The sequence below is a fragment of the Coenobita brevimanus genome, chromosome 90 (genome assembly GCF_032717465.1).
Source record: "Coenobita brevimanus isolate Jiangsu-jjx chromosome 90, ASM3271746v2, whole genome shotgun sequence".
Classification (NCBI taxonomy): Eukaryota; Metazoa; Arthropoda; class Malacostraca; order Decapoda; family Coenobitidae; genus Coenobita; species Coenobita brevimanus.
In genome coordinates, this window is record NC_137043.1 from 5536161 (window position 1) to 5556423 (window position 20263).

Consider the following 20263-nt stretch of genomic DNA (forward strand, 5'->3'; position numbering starts at 1 on the left):
GAGTTTTATTTAGCATGTGAAGTTGTCCTTTTGACAGAAGTATTGGATAAATACCGTAATAACGATAATCAAAATATATTGTGTAGTATTTATATCTAACAGTCAATCAATCTATCCAAGTACAGACAGAGGCCATTATCCCGTAAGGGGTAGCCACAAACAAATCGCCTCCATGTCGTCCCGTTCCTAGCCATTTCGTTGCCCTTCCCGGAACTTACACTGCCCTCTCCCATCTACCTCTACTCCATACTCCATTCCTCCATCGCATCCTTGGTAGCCCCCTCCCTCTCCCCTCCACCACCATGTATCTCTTTCTCTCTCTCTCTCTCTCTCTCTCTCTCTCTATATATCTATATATATCTATAAATATATATATATATATAAATATATATATATATTGTTACATATAGCCAACGATTTCATCATCCCTTGTATAATTCTAACTTATGATACAGTTTTGTTCATGACTGCATCATCCTTTGTATGTTCCTAATGTACAGTATGCTGCATGTTTGTTCACGATTCGCCACATGGCTTCCATAGTGACCAGGCTTGCGTGTTCTACCTCACTCCCCCCTTCTCCCCCTTATAGTAGAGTAAGTCGTTCTTTCTGTTGTTCAGAGAAGGATTGTCAACTCTTCATCTCCTATGCCTTCATTTGCGCATCCTTCTTACAAGTTGAATCAAGCTCTGCCGGACCCTATATAATGAGCTCAGTCTCTGCATTAGTTGCCACTTAGATCTAACTCCTCATTCTGTTCACATCTCTGCCCTCCCCTGTACAGTATATTATAATTTTTGTGAGTGCTCAGGAAGTCTCCAGCCAACTAGCAGCTGTGTAATTTGAGTATAAGTGTTATTACCATTTTTCTTGTATTGTATAGCCTAAGGCGTTGATTCGTGGGCCTGGTGGAGTTTTTGTGATTCATGCTGGTTCCATACTGTCAGCCAGTATTAGTAATATTTTGTATCTGTAATAATATTATATCTTGCTTTAACTCAGTATTATCCGGTTTTCTCATTTTATCAGGGCTGACTTAGATAAATTTGCTCTTGCTAATTTCGTATTAATAGAGGCTATTGCAGTTAACCATATATGTAACCTGTTTTGCCATTACATTATCCTTATGAGTCCTGAATGTTTAGTTGTTAGTTTGAGCATTAAACCTTAACTTGTAATTTTACCTAAGTCTTTTGTTTTGAACTTGGAACTTTGCGGGACAGTATTGAATTTAGTATTCTCACTTGAAGTGTTCATTATCTCTCTGTTCCGTAACATTAATTTGGCGACCTCTTATCAGGATATTCAGGATATTATCATAAGGATATTGCTTGATATTTTGTGACTGTGATTTATTCATGATGTCTACTATTACTACTCTTGATGAAGCCAAAGATTTTTTGTCAAATGTGCAAACAGTGTGTGATGTAGAAAACAGAACAAAGAATGAACTTAAGCTTGTTGCTCAACAATTGGGAATTGCTGTTCACTCTCATCATTTTAAAGATCAAATGGTTGGCATGATTTATAAAAGCTTGTTTAATGTAACTCCTCCAGGTGAGGAAACGCAGATTGAAATAGCTAAGTTTCAGCTAGCCCTGCAGGAGGCTCGTGCTAAGGAGGCTGAGTCTCAGGCTCGTATTCAGGAGGCACAAATTGAACTTGCTAGGATTCAGGCAGACCATGAGTATCGCATGAAACAAGGTGGAACTGGATCATCTAGCTCTGATGATTTTGATGTGGCTAAAAATGTTAAACTTGTCCCTCCTTTTAATGAATCTGATTTAACAAAGTATTTTCAGTTGTTTGAGAGGGTAGCTACAGGTTTTAATTGGCCCAAAAAGTATTGGCCAGTACTCCTTCAGAGTGTTCTCACCGGTAAAGCTCAAGTAACTTATGCATCTTTGCCTCAGGATCAATCTGATAATTATGATGTAGTTAAGAGCTTGATTCTTAAAGCCTATGAGCTTGTTCCTGAAGCCTATAGTGTAAAATTTAGGACATCTTATAAGCAAGATAAGCAATCCCATATTGAGTATGCAAAAATCAAAGAAGATCTGTTAGAGCAGTGGTTAAAATCTAAGAATGTAAATTCTGATTTTGATAAATTTAAGCATATGATTTTGCTGGAGGACTTCAAAAGGTGTATTAATAAAGATGTAGGCCTATATCTTGATGAGAAAAGAATAGATAATTTGTCTGATGCTGCAGTTTTAGCTGATGAATATGTTCTCACTCACAAGAGATATTCTAAAGAAAAAAAGAAAGCTGAGAGTAAGTACGTTGCCCCTACTCAGAGTACAGGTAACAGGAAAGAGAATAAAGATGATGTTTCTCAGGAAGTAAATACCAGCTCCACCTCTAGATTTCAGAAAAGTACTACGGAGAAATGTTTCAGGAGACAGCGTGATGTGAACAAAAAGGAGTCTTTAAATATTCAGTCAATTGGTCTAGTGTCCACCCTTGAGAGTTCCCAGAATTCTTTAACCGAGTTAACTGAACCTGCTTTGAGGGGTAAATTAAATTCTTATGATGAAGCTCCTCTATTCAGCAGTAACGTGGGTGACACTCTCAAGAGTTCATGTGCTAATTTCCTGTCTAATGGCCTTGTCAGTCCTCTGGACAGTAATGACAGGAAATCAGTTAAAATATATCGTGATACAGGTGCTTGCCAATCCCTTATGCTGACCAGTGTTCTAGGCCCTAATGTTAATTCCTCTGATGAAACTGTAATCTTACAAGGTATAGGGAATAATTACTTCTCTGTCCCTCTGTGCAGAGTGAATTTAGAGTCTGGTTGTGTTAATGGTTCCGTTATGGTTGGGTTGGTTGAGACACTCCCAATGTCAGGTGTAACTTTCTTACTTGGAAATGATATTGGTGGAAGTCAAGTGTGTCCAGCTCCTCAGTTGTCTATTGAACCAGTGACTGCGTCCCAGGATTGTGATGTCCCTGATGTGTTCTCTGCATGTGCTGTCACTAGGGCTAAGTCTAAAGTTACTGGTGACTTAGAGGATAATGATGATGATGATGTTATCCTAGCTGACACTTTTCTTGCTAATTTGGACCACTCACCAGATGAGGCAGTACCCCATAGTGTTGATAATTTGCCTCGTCAAGAGTTGGTTGAGTTGCAGGTTGCTGACCCTGAGTTGAAAGGTCTAGCTAACTCTGCTTGCAGTGAGGAAGAGTCAGCTGGTGCTTCTACTTGTTATTATGTAAAGTCAGGAGTACTTATGAGGAAGTGGAGACCCCCAACAGCATCAGCCGACTGTGAATGGGAGGTTGTACATCAAGATGTCATTCCCCGTGTTTGTAGGCAGGATATCATTAGAGTGGCTCATGATTCCAGTTTGGCAGGACACCTTGGAGTGAGGAAGACTGTGGCACGCATTTTGAAACACTTCTACTGGCCAGGTATCTTCAGAGATTTTTCCTGGTATTGTAAGTCTTGTCACACCTGTCAAGTTGTGGGGAAGTGTAACCAGACCGAAAAGGTTGCACCTCTAGTTCCCATTCCTCCTTTTAAGGTGCCTTTCACCCGTGTGTTGGTGGATATTGTGGGCCCTCTTCCTAAGACTTCTTCAGGATTTTCTTATGTGTTGACCCTGATTGATATGCCTACTCGTTATCCTGGAGCCATTCCACTTAGAAATATCTCAGCAAAGAACGTGGTTAAGGAAATGCTAGGGTTCTTCACCAAGTTTGTTCTGCCCAAGGAGGTACAGTCAGACCGGGGAAGTAATTTCATGTCAAATGTTTTCAAGCAGTCTCTGAAAGAGTTGGGCATCACCCAGATCACGTGTTCAGCTTACCATCCCCAGACCCAAGGAGCGTTGGAGAGATATCATCAAACACTCAAATCGATGCTCAGGAAATACTGTTTGGAACATCAGAAAGACTGGGATAAAGGTCTTCCATTAGTTGTATTTGCCGCAAGAGAATCTCCAAATGAATCACTGGGCTTCTCACCCTTTGAACTACTGTTTGGCCATGAAGTAAGAGGACCCCTTAAGCTACTCAAGGAATGCTGGCTGTCGGAGGAAGATGACGTCAACCAGCTGAAGTATGTGATGAAGTTTAAAGAACGGCTGTCCACTGCTTTACAGCTGGCGAGAGAGAATTTAGAAGCTGCTCAGGAGAAGATGAAGACTTGGTATGATAAGAAGTCCAGGTTACGCCACTTTCAGCCAGGAGATCAGGTTTTGATTCTGCTACCGGTGCATGGGCAACCTCTTCAAGCCAAGTTTAGTGGTCCTTATTTCGTGGAGAAGAAACTCAGTGATGTCAACTATGTCATCGCCACACCAGATCGTAGAAAGAACAAGCAACTTTGTCACATCAACAAGCTAAAGTTATATCACAGGCGGGATGAAAATAACCCAGTCTGCACTGCAGCTGTTCCACCCGAGTCTGCAAGTAAAGCTCTCCCATGCAGTATGTGCCTGAGTGATAGTTTGGGGAAGAATCCTGATATCATGAATGATCTCTAGACTAAGCTTTCTCATCTAGCTCCCGAGGAAAGGCAGGAGTTTTCGGCATTACTGCAGGAGTACCCGCAAGTGTTCCGTGACACTCCAGGAAGAACCACTGTGTTGATGCATGATGTCGATGTTGGAGACGCAAAGCCAATTAAACTACCTCCTTACCGTGTGAACCCAGTGAAAGTTCCTCTCATCCAGAAGGAGCTTGGCTGCCTGTTGGACCACAAGATGATTGAGCCCTTTCAGAGCGAGTGGAGTTCTCCTGTCACTCTAGTCCCTAAGCCAGGTGGGTCACAGCGGCTTTGCATTGACTACAGACGTGTTAACCCGTCACGTCCCGAGGTTTTCCGCACCTCCGACATCCCCCAGTCCCGAGGTATTTTTGATTTTTTTTTTTTGGGCCAAAACCTTCGCTTTTGGTGAGAAACATCGAAAATTCATAGAGAAATCGCTCACCTGAGGTTTAAAGTGCCCAATCCAGGTAGGAGTTCCTCCTTACCTGAGTGGGTTTTCTAACATGCTGGCACCAAAGAAAACGAGTTCTGTGGGAGGGTAACTATTTTATCCACTCATAAACGTTATTTATTTTTTTACTTGGTACGAATGTATATGTAGTATGACAGTATATTGGTTTTCAAGCAGTAATAAAGGCATTATAAGCATTGTTTCACTCACTAACTAATCACCATACCTGACCTATTATTGCCACACTACCTGATCATTATTTCTGGCTGTTTCTTCTTCTAATGCTATGTAAACATTGTCCTCCACATTGTCATCGATTGGGGAATCACTCTGGCCCTGAATAACTTTACTAGCCAGGTCACTGGTAACAGGTCCTTTGCCAAGACAGTGGCGTGAGGGGGGGAGGGGGGAGGTTATGCAGTGTAAGGCATTGTCCCTGCTTGGTATCTTGTTCAGGAATAGAGGAAGGTGTCCCGTGTATACATACGAAAAATCACGTGCGAAAATTGAAAATTGTGCAAATTAGGTACCTTGCAATTGCACGACGTACTGGTACGTCGCCGGGACTGGCAAATGCAAATCGTGGTGACGTACCCATACGTCGTCGGGACGGGGCGGGTTAATCAGATAACCAAAACAGACACTTACCCTCTCCCTCGCGTGGAAGATTGCATAGACAAGATCGGAAAGGCTAGGTACATAAGTAAGTTTGATTTGTTAAAGGGATACTGGCAAGTACCTATGACCGAACGTGCTAGGGAGATCTCATGTTTGGAACACTAGGAAAGACTTTTGCATGTTCTGTAATGCCATATGGTATGAAGAATGCACCAGCCACTTTTCAGAAGCTCATGAATGTTGTAACAGAGGGTTTGGCAGGGTGTGTTGTTTATATTGATGATGTATTAATCTTCAGTGACAACTGGAAAGATCACCTATGCCATGTCAGTAAATTTCTTGAGCATTTGGTTCAGGCTAATCTTGTAGCTAATTTATCAAATTGTGAGTATGGTCAAGCTAAAGTTCAGTACCTTGGGTACAAAATTGGTGATGGGCATGTTGCACCACCAGGAGCTAAGGTTCAGGTTATAAGTGATCTTCCCAGACCTAAAAATAGGAAAGAGCTACAAAGATTTTTGGGAATGGTAGGTTATTACAGGGGATTTGTTCTTAACTTTTCAATTCTTGTATCACCACTCACAGACCTACTGAAAAAGGGAGTTAAATTTGTCTGGACCGATAACTGTGAATCCTCTTTCAGCACACTTAAAGCTATCCTATTAAGTCAGCCAGTGCTCGCTACTCCAAATTTTGCTAAGCCTTTTAAGATGGCTGTTGACGCAAGTGATACAGGAGCTGGGGCTGTTTTGCTGTAAGAGGATGATCAGGGTATTGAACACCCTGTATCTTATTACAGTAAGAAGTTCACTCCACCTCAAAAGAACTACTCAACTATTGAGAAAGAGCTTTTGGCCTTGATTTTGGGTTTACAGCATTTTTCATTTTATTTGTGTTCTGGTTTTGACCCCATAGTCATTTATACCGATCATAACCCACTGAAATTCCTTAGTAAGTTTAAAGATAAAAATCAGAGATTGACAAGATGGAGTCTACTTCTTCAGGAGTATTCATTAGACATACAACATGTCAAGGGGAAAGAAAATGTTATTGCAGATTGCTTATCTAGACTTTAGACAGATTGTTTTAGAGTAATAAGAAATTTCCATTGTAAATTTCTTTTTCTTTGTGGGGAGGTGTTACATAGCCTATGATTTCATCATCCCCTGTATAATTCTAACTTATGATACAGTTTTGTTCATGACTGCATCATCCTTTGTATGATCTTAATGTATAGTATGCTGCATGTTTGTTCACGATTCGCCACGTGGCTTCCATAGTGACCAGGCTTGCGTGTTCTACCTCACTCCGCTCTTCTTATAGTAGAGTAAGTCGTTCTTTCTGTTGTTCAGAGCGGGATTGTCAACTCTTCATCCCCTATGCCTTCATTTGCGCATCCTTCTTACAAGTTGAATCAAGCTCTGCCGGCCCCTATATAATGAGCTCAGTCTCTGCATTAGTTGCCACTTAGATCTACTCCTCATTCTGTTCACATCTCTGTCCTCCTCTGTACAGTATATTATTATTTTTGTGAGTGCTCAGGAAGTCTCCAGCCATCTAGCTGCTGTATAATTTGAGTATAAGTGTTATTACCATTTTTCTTGTACTGTATAGCCTAAGGCGTTGATTCGTGGGCCTGGTGGAGTTTTTGTGATTCATGTTGGTTCCATACTGTCAGCCAGTATTAGTAATATTTTGTATCTGTAATAATATTATATCTTGCTTTAACTCAGCATTATCCGGTTTTCTCATTTTATCAGGGCTGACTTAGATAAATTTGCTCTTGCTAATTTCGTGTTAATAGAGGCTATTGCAGTTAACCCTATATGTAACCTGTTTTGCCATTACATTATCCTTATGAGTCCTGAATGTTTAGTTGTTAGTTTGAGCATTAAACTTTAACTTGTAATTTTACCTAAGTCTTTTGTTTTGAACCTAGAACTTTGTGGGACAGTAGTGATTTTAGTATTCTCACTTGAAGTGTTCATTATCTCTCTCTGTTCCGTAACAATATATATATATATATATATATATATATATATATATATATATATATGTGTGTGTGTGTGTGTGTGTGTGTGTGTGTGTGTAAGAAAAAAGGGAACCAATGAGTGCTCCAGTTATTGATTATTCTAATGCAGGTGTGGTAATTTTGTCTCCAGAGACATATAATCCTTCCATTGTCTCTCATTTACGGCCTTGTTTTGGCCAGGACATTGCCTCTTATGGCCATTACCACCTCCACACCCGCACCATTATTTCCCACATGATGCCCAGATCCCCGCCTCTGCCACAACACTGCCCTATCTGCCTGTGTTGCCGCCATCACATCACCAACGACATCCTGACATAACAGGCATAACCACCAACAAGAAATAATGAGGCAACAAAAGAAAGATGCCTAATAAAGTTAGAAAAGACACACACAAAAATATGAAGGGGGGGAAAGACAACTGAAACTGAAATAAACCTGGAGTGGTGTCGGAGGAGGAGGGGAGAATATAGGAGTGTAAGGTTAAGAATCTGAGAACCGGTATATAGAAAAAGGAAAAGAGAAAGGCATAGAGACGAAAGCATGAGATGTACAGTAAGTGAATTGGAGAAATGAGAGTAGTGGCAGAAGGAAGAGTGAAAACATATATTTGTGCGGAAAAAAGGGGAGAAGAAAAAGAAGAAGAAGAAGTGGGAAGATGAGGAGGAGAAGAAGGAGGTGGAGGAAGAGGAAAAGGAAGGAGCAAAAATGATATGAGACAAGCTTACTAAAGCGAAAACAAAAAGGGAACAAGGACTAAAGAACAGAGATGAGAAGAAAACAAGGAGTAAGAGTACAAATGCTAACACAAAGGGGATAGTAATCTCTAGCGGTGATGTAAGCAGACCATAACAGGCCATAGGCAGCACGTGGCCAAGGGCGGAATGGGTTCATAACGACAGGATTTATGTGTAGCTCACCGACATGGCACTGGTGGACACCCTTCTGACCCACATTATTACTATTATTTAGTAGTAGTAGTAGTAGTACTGTTCCCATCGTTCTTTTTTTTTTCTCTGTAGGTTGCAGGCGTGTGAAGTATATGTGTGGGTGAATGATGAAAAGCGTGTGAGGCTGAGGGTGTCTCTGAGTGTATTCAGATGGGTGGAAATTTAGCGAGGACGTGACAAGCCTACATGAACGATGGAGTGGAGTGGAGGGGAAGAATATGATGGATGACTGGGGTAAGGGTACCTGGACGAGGTGATGGCAGTATGACAAAGCTTTGCTGGGGAGAGGAAGGCTGTGACGTGGAGGAAGGTAATAGCAGTATGAGAAAGGTTTGCAGGTGAAAGGAAAGCTGTGTGTTGAGGAAAGATGATGGTAGTTTGAGAAAGGTTTGCAGGAAAGAGGAAGCTGTGTGAAGGAGATGAAAGGAGGCAATGGTAGTGTGACATAGCTTTGGAAGAGAGAGAAAAGCTGTGTGTTGGAGTTAGAGGGAGGCGACTGCAGTGTGAGAAAATGATGCAAGAGAGAAGGCTGTGCAATGGAGTTAGAGGGAGGCGATGGCAGTGTGAGAATGGTTTGCAGAAGAGAGGAATGCTGTTTGATGGATATCAGGGCTGGATGAGGATATAGTACAGTGAAAAGGGCTTTTAATTAAAACGGCTTAGCCCTTTTAGTGCAAAATTTTTAATTTATTTCATGTTAATTTATTTCTTTGCGATAAAGAAACAGGGAAAGAAGGAGAGTGTTAACTCGCCAAACAGAATGAATTCATGCACCTTTACACCGACACCTGCCTATATCTTCATGATTTAGATAATAACAATATAGAAACATAGTTGTTTTCTTGCTTTCAGCTAGATGTGCGTCTACTGTAGATACAGTGTCTGTCCATGACCGTGACACGCAGTCACTCATTTACTCACTGAGTTTCTGTACCTTTTTGAAGGAGGGAGTCCAGAGTTTATGAGGAAACAGTTAAGAAACTGAAATTAGCACAGGGGTAAAACTCCACCCGTTCCAGTTTTAGGGAGCGCAAGATCCCAGTAGTGGCAGGGGATGCCAGGCCGTGCTAGTATGAACGGCCATAGTTTATAGCGCCACAGTGTTATCTTTTTCTTTTCTCCTTTTTTCAAAAACTATGAACATGAAATTTGGCACGGAAGTACACCCTCACTTTGAATTAGTATTAGCAGGATGTAATCCGCGAGGGGCCATCCTTGCGGGAAGGATAGCCCTGAGTATTGCGGACAGTGCTAGTACTCACGGCCCTAGTGCTTTATATATAGAAAGAGAGAGAGAGAGAGAGAGAGTACATACCGGGGCCCTGGTACATACTTTTTTTTTTTTCTTAGGAAAATGAAATTGTGCACAGTGGTAGATATAAACCCTGACTAAGTTTTAGCCAGAGTAGAACTCCCAGAGATTATCTAAATAAATATTTTTTCTTTCTCGTTAGAATACTGCAGGGATGGGAGTGGTTGTCAAAGGTGCCTTTTGCTTGTTTATTTTTTCTGCATACTAGGTACATTTGCCTGAAGTATTTGGCTCCTGTAACCATAGTTTGCCACAGTTAACACCTGATATGCCAGAACGTTGTCGTATCACGGCACACATGACTATGTTCATTAACGATAAGTAAAACTTTAACAGTGCGATACAACAGTATGGGACACCTTCACTGGCAGGCGTTAGTTAGGAACAGCTTGCCTTGTCAGGAAGCTGTAAATGAGAGATAATTGATTCTGCCGCCTATCTAATCCACTGTGACAAAGCCGGACAGGCCCTCGTCCCTTAGGGCCACATAGGGATGCAGTAACTGACCACGGCAGCTATGAACCGTCTTCTCAGTAAGAACTACCATGAGTGCAACTGGACATCAAGAGGTATTACACAAAACTTTCCTCCAGTCATTACACATGGCAAATAGTAAAACGTCAAGAGGAATAACACAACACTTTCTTCCAGTCAGTCATTACACGTGGCAAATAGTAAGACGTCAAGAGGAATTACACAACACTTTCTTCCAGTCAGTCATTACACGTGGCAAATAGTAAGACGTCAAGAGGAATTACACAACACTTTCCTCTAGTCAGTCATTACACGTGGCAGTGACCGAATATCGTATGTATTAATTAGTAGTTTTCTCTTTATCATCATCATCATCATCCGGACCTCCTTTCCCACCCAAGGGCAGGGTGAGGAGTAGCAATGTCCAGACAACCCAAATTTGCCCAGTCCAATGGGCCACGCTTCCATTCACTCATCATTCAAGCCCCCGGAATCCTGGCTCTATCGGATACGCCAAAAACATTCACCACGTTCTGTAGCTTCATATAAACGTATCCGTAGTTTTCTAACGGCAACAAAATAACGACAAAATCACGACAAAATCACGCATTTCTAATAGTTTTAATACTGCGCTGCGGGGTTGGGTTACATTTTTCTCATTAATTTGATGCCAATAGTATTTTTGTATGTTTGATATAGTGTAGAATCATCCTGTAACAATAAAAAAAAATAATGGCTCTAATATGAGAGGCTTGGTCAAAATTATATACAAGAGCTGTTTTGTTCTTATTGGTTGAAATAATATGGCGTTTGGAAAAGTGACATTAAAGAAGAAAGGGAAACCGGAGGAGGAGAGAGAGAGAGAAAAAAAAAAGAATATGAGAAGAAAAGTGAGGTAAATGATAGAAGACTGAGGGAATAGTAGTAGGAATTAAGGCTGACAACTTTTCCATTTGATTGTTGTTGATCCCATGTTTCCACAAAATCTGGGTGGCAAAAACTGATATTTGTGGATGGCACCTCTCATGTAAGCTTGTACTGTAAAGAATGACACTATATATATATATATATATATATATATATATATATATATATATATATATATATATATATATATATATATATATATATATATATATATATATATATATATAATCGTCGGGCTGAATTTGATCATGACAATGTTGAAGGAGTTGGAATTATTAGCAATATTTCAAATGATAACTGAAAAAACTTCCAACCATTTCGAAAGCATATCCCTGGTTTAAATGCAAAAGCACTTGATGTTACTCTTGATCACTGAGCGTAAGCTGCTCTCACAGACACGAAAAAGCATGTCATGTACAGAAGGTATCATGCACAACAGTGAAAACAAATCTATCACAGTGCGTCATATGCATATTCTTGTATGTGGTATAGGTACATTTTGGTATTAGCAGCAATATCAGCGAGGATAGCTATGGAAGTTGATTACATGCTTACATGCACACGTATATCAAACAATATTTTAGAATTGTTGGCATTCCCTTGCTGGGACCCGTGTGCTGCCGGACATTTATCTCACTTCAGCTTGTCACCAAAGGCAATTTGTCTGAGTCTGGTGCACCGCTTGTTTCACAGTCCCTTCGTATACAGTGTAACCACATGGCGCCCCAACATGTTAGCACTGATGCAAACCAAAACGGTGATCTTCACAGTTGTCACCTTGGTATGTGAGAACCCAATGCTAGTTCCCAAATGTAGTTACAACAATTTAGTACCGACGCTTACAAGAAAAAAAACGAGGAAACTACTGCGAAGCCCGAACTTTAGAAGAGAAGAGGTATTCTGCTTCTTTTACTCTAACTTTACTTGATATTACCTTCTATCCGTTATGAGTTGCTGAGTTGTAACAGTAGATTAACACAGAATACGGTGCTAATAACGAAGAAGTGTTATGGGAATGATGTAAAGCCATAGGTATTTTTTCCATCGAGATACAAAAGAACTAAAATCTGGGCCAGGTAAAGGTGAGCAGAGTATAGTTATGCATCAGAGCTTATGGCATGGCCTTTGGAATGTGTGTATAGCCTACTCGCATTCTTACATCAACAATACACTGGTAAGAAGTCTCAACTGTCCTGACCTAACTTGACACCCACTTTACTTTCGCTGTGTTTGAATTTGCTCGTATTTCTTATTAATCAGTTCTATATGATTAACACTTGTCACTTTGTTTTGGCTATCTGTAGATGATTTTCATTACGCTTAAGGAAACACAGATATCAATGAAGGATTGACGCATTATATGGTAAAGCCATCAGTACAAAGACGACTTTCGCGTTTGCTTGTGTGTGTGTGTGTGTGTGTGTGTGTGTGTGTGTGTGTGTGTGTGTTCATCGAAATTACTATATTCTGTTCACGAGAGGTCTTTTGGAATGATAGGTTACCAAGTTAACTTTTCAGCACGAAAAGTTTTGATATTTTGTCCAAACTACTAGACTAACATATGACTCGATTCAGATTATGATTATATCCTGGAACTGAACTGTTTAGGGCGTCATAACATACCACTGCTTTACCTCGATCACCGTGTTGCATTCTCTCCAACTCCTAATCGCAGGATTCATCCATAAAGCCACCAGTTACTATGCTCATTACAGCACTCGTCCCATCACATACATGTCCTTTTAATGCACCTCATGTATATTACTCATTTTAGCTCACTGTTAACATGTATTACACTCAGACTTAAACTTGCTCTTTCTCACCTTGATTTATAGTGTTGGAGATAGTGTTTATTAGTGCTATTGATAAGGCTGATCTGAACTTGTAAAAATATTTCGTAATACTGGTTGTAGTATAATATATAGTAGGATTGGTAGTGGTAATTAGTGGCGTTGGTAATAGTGGTCAGTAGTAATGGTGGTAGTAGTCAGCATCAATGCAGTAGTATATAGTAATACTCTTAGCAGTATTTAATAGTGCCAGCACATAAGCCTGTCTCCGGGTACACCCCTTTTAGGCCATCCCTCACCCCCGTATTTTCTCCCATGGACCAATTTTCACCCTTTGGACATATTTTCATTCATACACCCAATTTCTCAGACACATTTTCCCATGAATCTATTATTCTCTATGGACCTATTTTCACCATGAACTTATGTTCCCCGTGGATTGGTTTTCCAGATTGACGTATTTAATCTTTTGGGCCTATTTTTTCCCCTATAGATCTTTTTTCCTCCTTGAACCTGTTTTCACAATAGGCCTGTTTTCCTCGTGGAACTATTTTTACTCCTTGAACCAATTTTCCTTCTCCATGGCCCTATTTCCTCCATGGACCTATTTTCACCATGGACCTATTTTCACCATGGCCCTATTTTCAACATGGACCTATTTTCACCATGGACCTATTTCCTCCATGGACCTATTTTCACCATGGACCTATTTTCGCCATGGACCTGTTTTTATCCGCTGGACCTACATTTCCACTCGGGCCTGTCTCCCCCAAGGACGTCTTCCCCAGTGGACTATTTTCCCCCATCCATCCACCCACTCACTAATCCACATACCTACCCACTCACCGAGTGTAGTCTGCCTCAGGAGTAGCATAATCAATCAGTAATTAGACACGGAGAGAGAGAGAGAGAGAGAGGAGGGGGGAGGGGATCAGCTGTCAGGATTTGTCGTGAATACACCGACTTCATGCTCAGTTAAGCCAAGCAAAGGCATGAATTTCTCTCTCTCTCTCTCTCTCTCTCTCTCTCTCTCTCTCTCTCTCTCTCTCTCTCTCTCTCTCTCACATATCAAGCTCTGGTTCATTATATTCGTTAGCAATTATAATGGTATCAAATAATCACGATGCATTATGGTGTGGTGGTCATTATGGCGCACTACGTTAAACTTTGCCAGTAATAACAGTTTCCACAGTGATTACGCCACAGTTTTATGGTCGCTCGTGAATCAGGGGTAATGTGTTCCAGACTCTTTCATTACCGGCAAATTACTGGATATGATTATTGCTGACAGAAATGGTTTGCTGTTAAAGGAGAAACATAAGCCATCCAAATGAGTCTGGATTACGAACAGAGACGATGCTTGGGTACAGACGAATGCCAGTAAGGAACAGGTTGTGGGATGATTGCCAATTGTCTCGGCTGAAAGATCCGAGTTGTTTTTATTTTTATTTTGCTAGTTTTTTTGTTTCTAAAAATTTTAGGTTACGTTAGGTTAGTCTTTAAGGGTTAGATTGGGGTCAGGTAACAGGTAAGTAAAATAAAAGTGATCATCGTTAACGCACGGAGCTGCACTGGCTTATAGGTGGCAAATATGCATCCTCGGTATGCAGTCCGAGAACAGATCACAAGCCAAACATGCTCCCTGATTGCACTTTTTGTTTATCTGTCTATCTATTCAACGCAAAGCACTGATTTTCTGGTTCATGTATGGCACCTTTGACAATTTCATCTCAAAACCTCCATATCATCAGTCGACCCTAGTTTAGGACAGGCTGCTCTTACGCAGACAATCTTGTATATTTATTCTTCCCTTCCCCCCTCACCTTGTTTCACTCTCTTGGTGTTCTTCTCTCCTGTCTTTTCAGCTACGTTTATAAACACTTTCATCTAATAATTTTGGGGTATTTATGTTAGTGTTATGAAAGAAATAAGTTTTGCAGGCTCAGCTCTTGGTTTCTTCTCCTCGAGTGTGTGTGTGTGTGTGTGTGTGTGTGTGTGTGTGTGTTTTATATTCAGTTGGTTCATTCTACCTCCAACCTCTGTGTCTACCATAATGCCATTTGTCCTGTATACTTCTTCATGTGTCCACCTGTTTCTCTGTATCTTCACATGCACTCCTGCGTAACTCGGCTCCACTATTTTTAGTCATAACTTTGTCTCTTTAGCAGTGTCCATGGCTCACTTCCTTAATTTGTAGTAAAGTTGGTAACGATTCACTGTCATGTCGGGATCTCTCACATCCACACTCACATTACTTTCAGGGCACCAATTACCCTCCTAGATTGCTGAACTCTTTTTCCCACTTCTTGATCGATCGTTGTAAATTACACTTCCTAGTTGCAAATTACACTTCCTAGATATTTTATTTTGACACACGCTTCATCACTGGATGACTCAGTCTAGTAAGCACGTGACAGAGTACAGACACCCCTCTCTTAAGCCAGTTTTTCTTACTCTGTTTTTACAGTGTATGTTTTAATTGACATGCAGCATCATCTACACTTTAGTTCATGGAGGGTTCAAAAAAAATATATATAAATGTGAAGGAGATAAAATTAGAGGAAGAGGGAAAGGGGAAGAACGGGGTTAAGGCATTGTGGAAAAGAGATGTTCTATCAAGGGGGCATGAGCATCCAGGTTGGTGAATGGCGTGTGTAAATATGAAGTGGTATGTGTAGGGGATCATTCGATGTCACTGATCCGTAAAAGACAAGAGATGAAGCAGCAGGGGTAAACTGCAGAATACACAGCAGGGCGTGAATGTGCATATATCAACCATGCTGTGGTGTATTCATTTACACACCACATAGGAGAGAACATATACTGATATGATTGACTGACATAAACTCCTATTGCTCCTGTGTTCCAAACTATAAAAACATAAAATACAGGCTCTATCAAGTAGAAAAGCCTCCGACTGCAACTCTTCGGGTTATATAACTAGAAATTAATAAATGTCATATACAACAGAGCATCTACCTGTAGTAATGAAATAGCCTGCGGATATGATGCAGCAGTATCTCCTTATTATCTTATAAAGTATGGTACCTTGCACTGCATCCTGTGACCATTACTCTTTACTAAATGATATGCAAACGTTTACATCCTTACACAGAAACAAAACTTTTCCCCACAGAACACTGCCCTTCTTCATAAACTCTTTCACCGTGACTCACAACCTTCGGTCACCCGTCGTAATTTCCCTCAGATGAGCTAGTTTCGTACAGTTTGTTAGTCAGGCTGTCACTCACAGTTTATTCCATTTAATTAAAGCAGCTCAGAGTACAATATCACTGTATTCCCACTGCATTTACCACTATTCTTCTTTTTCAGGAATCAATGTGTTATGCCTGTTTGGGATGAATGAATGGATATTTTATAAAGGGTTTCCAGTAGTGTTCAGATTTAACTGCCAGACAAGTTTATTTACCCTAGCTTGTCTACTCCGATGACGTATTATTTATTTTATTCTTACCATCTTCAGGAGATTTTGTCAAAATTACAAGAGACTTTCAAGTTAAAGAGGAAACTATAAACTTCAGTATCCGCCTTACTGAACGACGTCTCCTCTGACTCATATAAAATCGTCTAGATGACAAGAATAAAAAGATATACGTCGCCAGATTCATGGGATTAGGAAAGTACCCTAGTTGTGAAGGGGTTAATGGATGCTGTGTGGTGGTTATACAGTTTAAAAGATTTCTCAGCTTAATAGGGTAAAAAGAAAAAAAGATAAAGTACAAAATACGTCATCGCAATGAAAGTGTTCAGTAACCTGTGTGCAATAGTTGCCTAATCTGTCGTTGATCAAAACATGTTGTACAGGAAAAGAATGGGGGAGGATCAGTGGGACGAGTGATGCACTGCCTGAGTGTGATGGATACTGGTACTCGTTGTGGGTAATTTGGCTAAGATTTTAGTTTTGCCGGAAGGACACAGAAGGAATTCTTCCCACATCTCTTATTCTACCTGATAAAACACATTTGTGTTAGGAAAGGAAGTTGACTAAGTTAGTCTGTGAAAACGGCCCATGGAATGTTGTGCTAAAAGCATGCAGTGAATGCTATCAATAGCTAGGGGAAATTGTATATATATATATATATATATATATATATATATATATATATATATATATAATCAGGATCTGGAGACAGTAAGAATAAAAGAGAAGGAAAAAAATATTAGTGGAGTAAATATCAGCTGTTTAAGCCCACCTTTACGGAATTCACCATCCAGCACCTTTTATTCAGTTTAAGAAGAATATCTCATATTTCAGGGTTTCATGAGGGATTTATATATCCCATGCAGTTTAAAATATCATCAGAAGATAAATATCATCAGAAGATAATAAAAACATCCTATATAACGAAGCTGTATAGACCCTCCCTCGCCAAGTTCACAATCCTACTTCGAATCCTCTGAACTCATGCAGCCTCCCGATCCGTTTGTTTTCTTCAGAAGATTTTATGCAGCTAAGCAAAATCCTTTAGTACTGTAAGGGTTTATGAAGGCTATGTTTAACTATCCGGTCAAAATCTCCCTCCTAATATGTATAAAATCGTTTGAAGATAGCAAGAATAAACCTGGGAAAGATGTCTGCCCTGTGCCGGAGATAATACTGACTGAACCCCCCCAGCGCCGAGTTCGCCATCCTGTTTCGCATCTTCTGAACCTTAGAGGGCGACTGGACGGGATCTCGCTCATTTGCACGGCAAAAATGGGCCGGGAAGGATGTGCCAGTGGAAGTCAGGGACTCAGAGGTTCGAGGCTTTTGATTTTACAAATATTATTTTCATTTTATTTGTATGTGCAACATTCAATGGTTTGTGATAGAAGATAATATAGTAATGGGTGGTTAGTGTTTACTTTTTGAATTATGGCTTGATTTCCCAGTTGGCTTGCACAACAGATTGACTTTTCTGTGGTGGTGGAGAGGAACGTCTTATGTTTTTGGTCTAATGAATGCTTCGTCTAACATTCAGACTCCTATGAGCATCTTATTCTCTGAATAAAATCTAATATAGGGGAAAGTGGTGCAAAATGGCCCAGGTGGGTAAGATGGACCACCCTTATTAGCTGTGCTTGTAGCTGCTGACATTTGTCAACAGCGCCATGTAACTAATCCTCCCGCCATCAGCTTGACCGGAGCATGGGCGCCATGTTCGGTTTGGTCGTGAGAAGTTCTTAATTTTTTCAGCACCCTCTGATCTAATGGTGAGTTTTTTGCAAAACAATGCTTTGTAAGGGTACAGTGAGTATAATTTCAAATAATTGTGGACGATTACTTAGCTGTAGTGTGTGATTCGGAAATAATGTTATTTTCTTGTACGTGGTCGGAGGTGAGGTTTGTTTACATTGAAAACACCTCTGGGGCAAAACGGCCCACATGCAAATAAGGTAAAATGGAACACTGTGCCATTTTACCTCAAGGTGGTCCATATTACCCATTCATCTTTTGTGAAAACTACCAATTCATTTTGTTTTATTTTATTTGTGATTTGAAAATTATAACCTGGCTGCAGTTCATGTTGCGAGAGATAATGGTGTATATATATTGTCTTCCTCCCCACTGCACACACAAGTTGCACCCTTTAGATGTTGCAGTTATGAAGCCCCTTTCTACATACTGTACTCAAGAGGTTAAGCGCTGGTTGGAACAGCATCCTGGAAGATGCGTCACAGTATTTCAACTAGCCACCTTGTCTGGAAATGCTTATCTCAAATCAACATCCCAAAATCCAGCAAATGGCTTCAGGAAAACAGGGATCTACCCACTCAACCGGAACATGTTCGAAGATCATGATTTTGCCCCTTCAGATGTAACAGACCAGGATAAAACTAATTCTAGAGACTCCCAGCCCCCTGTCAAGATGAAACTCAAAGGTTAGATGGCAGTATCCAAGAAACACAAAATGATGTCCAAAGACCTACTGATGCCACAACATGCGATGCTAGTAGCCCTACAACATAACCAGGTTTTGACAAAACAACTGATATTGCTAGTACTTCTGGCTACGTTTCTGTCTTTGAAATAAGTCCCCCACCAAAGCAAATCAAACACTCGATTCAAAACGGAAATCAGTCAGAGCAGTATCAGAACACATAACAGCATCCCCTTACAAACCAAAACTAGCTGTCTCAAAGTGGAAAGACAAAAGCTGAAGCAATAAAGGGGACAAAGAGGAAAATTACATATGAAAAACAGCAGAAGGCAAAGAAAGCACAAAAGTCAAGGCCTATAAAAAGGAAAGAGAAAGGTAAACGAGGCTCGACAGCATCTAAAGATGAGTCAAGTGAGTCTGATAATGATGACACACTCTGCTTTTACTGCACTGAAAAATACTGCAAAACATCAGGAGAAGGGTGGATTCAATGTACTACCTGTCTGCGTTGGGCACATGATAATTGTGCAGGTGTTGATGAAAATGATACCGTACTGAATTTGTGTGTGAGAATTGTTGGGCTACTTGAATACACATTTTGTTCATGATTTTTCATTTTAGTTTTCACCATGGAATAAGAAGCAACTTTTGAATGTGGCCATTCATTTTACTTTTCAACACCGAATCTATCTATCTATATACCTAGGCTGCTTCCCCCAAGGAAAAGGAGGTAGCCGAGACAGGACGACACACTCCCCATTTACTCATCCATTCAAACACATTCATTCGAATCTTAGCCCCAAAGGGGAGAACGGACAGATCCTCACTGCACCACACCGCACAAGGGTCAACTGCGCAATGCAATCAGTGACATCCGCAGCAGGGCCCGACAACAGAGCTGGTTTACCCCTCCCACATCATAACAGACCCATCCCCTTACCCGCACCTGACCTGACTAGCTGATCAGAATAAAAAAAAATAATAATCCCCAAGTATGATACAAGCATAACTATTGTGCATTCCTATATGCAAATAAGAATGAAGAAGAATTTGTATTACATCTAATATTCAACACAGAATCTATCTATCTATATACCTAGGCTGCTTCCCCCAAGGAAAAGGAGGTAGCCGAGACAGGACGACACACTCCCCATTTACTCATCCATTCAAACACATTCATTCGAATCTTAGCCCCAAAGGGGAGAAAGGACAGATCCTCACTGCACCACACCGCACAAGGGTCAACTGCGCAATGCAATCAGTGACATTCGCAGCAGGGCCCGACAACAGAGCTGGTTTACCCCTGCCACATCATAACAGACCCATCC